The following is a 6,225-nucleotide window of genomic DNA, read 5'->3' as shown; positions in this document are numbered from 1 at the left end:
TTGTTTCGGCCCGCTTGATCCGACCCTTGTCACACGTTATCTATAAAATTAATATAAAGGTAAAAAAATAACTAAATATATCGGGTTATCTTTTATACCTTCAGCAATCTCCATTTTGTATATTTTCAGCACAACTCCTCAATTAACGTGCTGACTGGCTTAACCGGCCTTGACACGTTTGACAAAAGCCCAAAACGCTCCAAAACTACCCATTTTCCAGTAACAAATAAGTCTCTACACATTGCAAAATAATAAACAAATCGAAAGCAAAAACCAAAATAAAAATTACCTGAAATAAAAAAAATCTAAAAGCAAATTGAAAAGCAAAAACTGAATGAAAGCTTAAACATGAATACAAAAGTAAAAACATTACCTATGTTGCTTCATCGAGTGGTTTTCCACAGTCGATGGCTTCAAATTTGGCGAGTTCCCCTTTCTTTCAGTTTACTGCACATAAATGAAAACTTAAACACGAATACAAAAGTAAAAACATCACGAATACAGATTCAATATTTCATCCGGCAAATAATCAATTTTCCAGCAAGATATTCAAATACAAATCAGATTCAGATGATAAAAATCAAGAACAAAATAGTAAATTACAAATCAGTAACCATAACTCATGGATAATTCTGTAGTATTTTAATTACATTCAACAAAAGTTATGGATATTGAAACCCTAGACCTCAAAAATCGTAATTATTGTTCCAAAACTCATGGATACTCAGATTCAAAAACACAAACCTGATGGTTGTTGAAAAAAACATCTACAAAAAACAAATTTAAGATATAAATCTACAAAAAACAAATTTGATTTACCATATCAGTCGATTTAGATCGAGAGATCACCGTCATAATATTAAGTATAAACCGAGTCACCGTCATAATCCCAATCGGAACCCTAAATCGAGTACCTTAAAGATGAAGATGAGAATCCATGGTCTGCGGCTAGGTTTTCTCCAAACAGAATGCGAATGAGGGATTATGTGATGAAGAGGAACAATGGAAACAAAAAAACCCTAATCCCAGTATGAGAGAAAGAGAGAGAGAGACTATAAAAGAAGCGTATGTGAGAAGCTTCTCCAATCGATGTATATTGCCGCTCAAATAAGAATTGTGAGGAATATTAAGTTGACAGGTGGCAATAATAGGATTAAAATAATGCCAAGTGGCACCAAAGTGTTTTGTTTTAATATAGATAATAGATACGAATAAAATAAAACAATGTTGCCAATCTGAAAGACATTTGAAAAGAAAGCAACAAGAATTGCAAATAAAACGAACAATAAATCATTACAAGTTCAATACAACCTTTATATTAGTCTCCTTAAACTTCGATAATTTAAATATAATCTATTTAGAATTCATACATTTTTGGAAGAGAGGCATATGGGAAGTGTCTAAACACACCACTAAAGACACTCCCGTCCTCGCTAGGGCTTGGTGGTATAAAGTAAATCGTTCCTTCATATGGTATGCTTGCGGATCAATATAAATACAACTAGCTAGAGGGTACAAAACTTTTTTTTTTCCAAGAAAAATCTTATATATCATATATTAAAAAGTCCAACAATTCCTGTGATTGATTGAGAGGTAACTAGACCCTCTTAACCCTTCGATGCCGAGAGGTCAAGAGGTTGTATTTATGTGTTGTCTATTTTTTATTAACGTTTAATAGAAAATGGTCCCGGATATATGAAATGTATTTATCTGTGTAGGTGTTACGATCACATGACCTTGATATAAGTGTATGCATAATTAATTGAAATTTTAATTATATCAAATGTGTTTTAGATTTTATATAGACAAATCATTATCAGTCATAACGATTGTTTCTACGGTTCAACTTGCCATGGTTTCATATATAAAAAAACACCAATTTAACTTTCCATACGTGTTCATAACTTAGGCAGTTAATCCAACCGACCAAGTTCAAAGTTTGGGTCAAACTTGAACAAAAAGAACATAATTTCTTGTTCAAACTTCCATAAGTGAGTGAGTGAGTGATTGTTCAAGAACACAAAATGCATGGATTTTCATTTTTTTCTCATCAAAGCTTCCAGTTCGCGTTGTTATGGTTCCTTGAATCTCCCTCCATACACGATTTATATGGTGAAAAACTTCATCAATGTTATTCCTATTTGCCATCTCAATATTTCTTTTCACTTTTTTTTTACTTTGAACGGCAAACAATAATCTAGTTACACCAGAATTCCTAAATTACATTCTATCTCAAGGATCAAATCTTAGTTAGTCACTTACTCCACAAGAAAAGTATTAGTAGTTTTACATCTTAGTATGTTTTTAACTAGCCTAAGACCCCGCGAGCTTCGCGGGTGGCTAAACACCAACTAAACACATAAAATAATTTAAACGTAGAAACGTTAAAGTGTGATTGTTAAGCCTAATATTTTGAGACAGTTGAGCACGTCCCAATAGTACATCTACATAATGTTCGTTACAAATTAAGTTTTTGTCAACTAAACCTTCATGATGTTTTCATGATGTCTTCTTTAACTCCACTATCGCATTCATCCTCTGACATTATCAATTCCAATCAGGACGATTTTGAATTTAAAGCTCTATTGCTAGATTATTAAAAAGAGTTAATTACTGTTTTCGTCCATGTGGTTTGTCAAAAATCACTATTTCAGTCCTTTAGTTTAAAAATTGTGATTTCAGTCCTTGTGGTTTCACTTTCGTAACCATTTCAATCCACCTCGTAACCATTTCAGTCCCTGTACTTACAGAATAAATGGATTAAAATGGTTACGAAAGTGAAACCACATGGACTGAAAATGGTCACGAAAGTGAAACCACACGGACTGAAATCGCAATTTTTTAACTAATGGACTGAAATAGTGATTTTTAACAAACCACAGGACGAAACAGAAATTAACTCTACATGAAATTAATTTGAAAAAAAATAGATTCTTACTTAAGTGTAAGAACAACTCAAACGGGTTCTTAGAGATATCAACTGGACCCTCCAACACTTGATTTGCTATAAATCCCTTTTACTGTTATAGAAAAAAATAAGGTTATAACCCGGAAATTTTTCGGGTAGGAAAATTTAATTTATAACAATTAAAAATATAAAAATAACACTTTAACATCTAAAGTATCATCTTTTCCTTTTCTCCATCATAAATTTTTAATTGGTTTCTTAAACTTTTTCTTGTTGTAAAGAGCCATAAAAACATACAAAAGCAAGAATGTAAAGTAAACGTCTATATTTAGAGCATTTACATTGGAACCTCTATTCTATATTATATAGAGAAAATAATAGAGGAAACAACAAAAATACCATCACATTAGAATTTCTATAATAGAAAAAAATTAAAGTAAAGTACATCTCTATATTTATAGGATCACATACATTCAACCCTTAATAATCTAATATGATTTTAAAAAGCTTCATTTATACCACAGCCTCACCAATTTTGAAAAGACCAATTTTTTTTTAAAAAAAAGACTTATTTCATTACAACCTGTTTTAATCGAGTTAATCACAGGTTATCCTTAAATATCTTTTGACATCTATACATAAAATAAATACAGACAAACTAATCATAAGTCTGTCTTCAAACAATTTTTCAAAGTTTACCTACTTGAGCAATTAGAGATAAATATAAAGCAAATCACCCGTTAGGTAAAAACGGTTGAAATTGCGTTTTTTTTTTCAGTAAACTAAACTTTATTAATCACCAAAACAGTCATACAAACAACAATTAAGCTTCCAAAAAACACACTAAGATACATCCAAAATACTCTTACCCCATTACACATCCAATCACTTTAAAAAAATTATCTATACACATACACTAACCAAAGTCTAAACCAGAGAAACTGGACCAGATTGAGAGATTGACGCCTATCGATATGTTAATCATCCACCAGAGAGTAGCCTCCTTAGTGTCTTGCACTATTTTAGTTTGAAAAGCATCGACCCCTTTGAAGATCTTATCATTTGTCCTTAACCATAGCCTTCATACTGTCATGAGAAATACAATAAAATCGGCATTTTTTTTCGTGGGTGTATCCAGACTAATTCTACATACACAAACCTTCCAACATATTGATTTAGCGAAGATACGTGAAGCGAACAAAAGACAGGAAGAGCAGCTTTTATATTTTTTTTATCATACCTATAATCATTTTATAAATAATGCTATACAAAATTACAGGAAGAGAAACTGTTATAGTTATTTTTTTATAATATCAATCATAATGCTATACACACCTTGTCGTAGCTTAAACACATTTCTTCAGATTATGGCCCAATTTGATCAGATTCTAAAAAACGAAGAAAAATTATCATGAGATACTGTAAAACTGGGGTTTAGGATGTAAACCATAAAAATAACAAATTAATTTAGATGATTAGCCTTGCAGAAAACCCAAATCGGGAAAGTTTACCTTAATCGTTAACGAAAAAAATCAGACTCAGATTGGGTTACTCAAGCGGATATTAATCACTGGAATAAGATCGGGTATCAAACATAAGAGCACACATGAGTTGATTAATGGAACAAAATGGTGAGGAGAAGAATATACATCATTGAATGAATAGAGATCAATTTCCCATAGGATCTCATTTAAGATATATAGATATATAGATATAGATAAAGAACGGTGCAAGATATACCTTTCCTTCAACTTCTCATAGGATCCCATTTAAGAGTTCCTTGTAGGGGAAGGAGTCTGAAAGAAGCTCATCACCTAAAATTACAAAACACAATTTGAATTAGATATGCAACTCGAGTACAAAAACAATAGTCGAAGAAGACTCGAAGCATCCCTAAAATTACAAATAATATAGTCAAAGCATCTCATAAAAAAACATCAAGATTTCAAAGCGTTCAAAATTTAAAATCAAACACAATAATGGTTTACTTCAAAATTTAAATTTAAAATAATGATTGACTTCAAAATTTAAAATTTAAAATCTGAAAATCAAATCACTAATATCCAATCCCGTAAATCAAGCAAACTTATTAGGAAAGTCTAACTTTTCAAATTTAAATTCAATTTACAGATTCGAAATTTAAAATCAAACACATTAATGGCAAACTTTCAAATTTAAATTTAAAATAATACTTTACTTCGAAATCGAAAATTTAAAATCAAACACAATAATGGTTTACTTGAAAATTTAAATTTAAAATAATGATTGACTTCAAAATTTAAAAATTAAAATCTGAAAATCAAATCACTAATATCCAATCCCGTAAATCAAGCAAACTTATTAGTAAAGTCTAACCTTGTCAAGCAAAACCAACCGACATAGAAACAAACTGATAAGAGAGGGAAAAAATATAAAACAAACAAAAGGAGGGGTTTCAAAAAACGTAAATGAATTTATTTATAGAAACACTACAAATTTTTTGGAAATTATTACAAAACCAAATTTATTAGTAACTAAAAATACAGCCAACATTAAATGAGCATAAAGTATGAAACCAAACATTATACCGGATAAAAAATAGGAAAAAAAACAATAAAACTAAAATGTTTGATTAACATGTCTGACGAAGTTTAATAGTCCGGCAATGGCATAAAATTTAGGGTTAACCATGAAAAAATAGAAAAAACAAAACAAAAGAATCATCTATATATATATATATATATATATATATATATATATATATATATATATATATATATATATATATAAATGAGATGTGATTTGGGCTAGGTGGCATTGGATTTGGGACATTTTTGCTGATGTGGCAACTTATATTTTTGAGTTTAGGAGGGAATTCTCAAATGCCTTCATCATTCACGATTTTAACAAAAAAGTGGCGGGATCCGGCTGTGATTCGGGTCACCCAATATTAAAAAACGGATCCTATATATCATCTTTACCAGACCACCATATCTCATAACCTCACTTTTCACAAACCCTACATACCATTTCCTAAATCTGCTTCTTCGTTTTTCAGAGATTCATCGTCCTTAGGTATGTTATTATGCCATTCCTTCTTTGTTTTTGTATTGTTAATCTAATACATCTTTGATTTTTTTCGATTTCATCAACTATCTTACATATTCAGATGAGATTCATAAGGACGACAATGTTTTGATGCTTTCTTCATCTTCATGTAAATGCTATTTGTTTCATGTTTCCAGATTTGAAGAGATCGATTTGTTTGCTGTTTAATAATGATTTACGATGTGTTTTGTCATATCTAGGGTTTGCTTGTGGTCTTTCGTATCCATCAA

At 30.5% G+C, this 6,225-nt stretch overlaps 1 long non-coding RNA gene across 1 annotated transcript; it reads left to right on the top strand.

Moving 5' to 3' along the window:
• The first annotated feature begins 5,662 nt into the window (after nt 1–5,662).
• Nucleotides 5,663–6,225, top strand: LOC110883522. The gene is made up of 3 exons (XR_002560498.2): nt 5,663–5,962; nt 6,057–6,104; nt 6,196–6,225. It is a non-coding gene; the product is annotated as an uncharacterized LOC110883522 (long non-coding RNA).

The sequence above is a fragment of the Helianthus annuus genome, chromosome 10, assembly GCF_002127325.2.
Source record: "Helianthus annuus cultivar XRQ/B chromosome 10, HanXRQr2.0-SUNRISE, whole genome shotgun sequence".
Lineage (NCBI taxonomy): Eukaryota > Viridiplantae > Streptophyta > Magnoliopsida > Asterales > Asteraceae > Helianthus > Helianthus annuus.
Note: the sequence above shows the minus strand (reverse complement) of the source record. Positions and strands in the feature narration are given on the sequence as shown.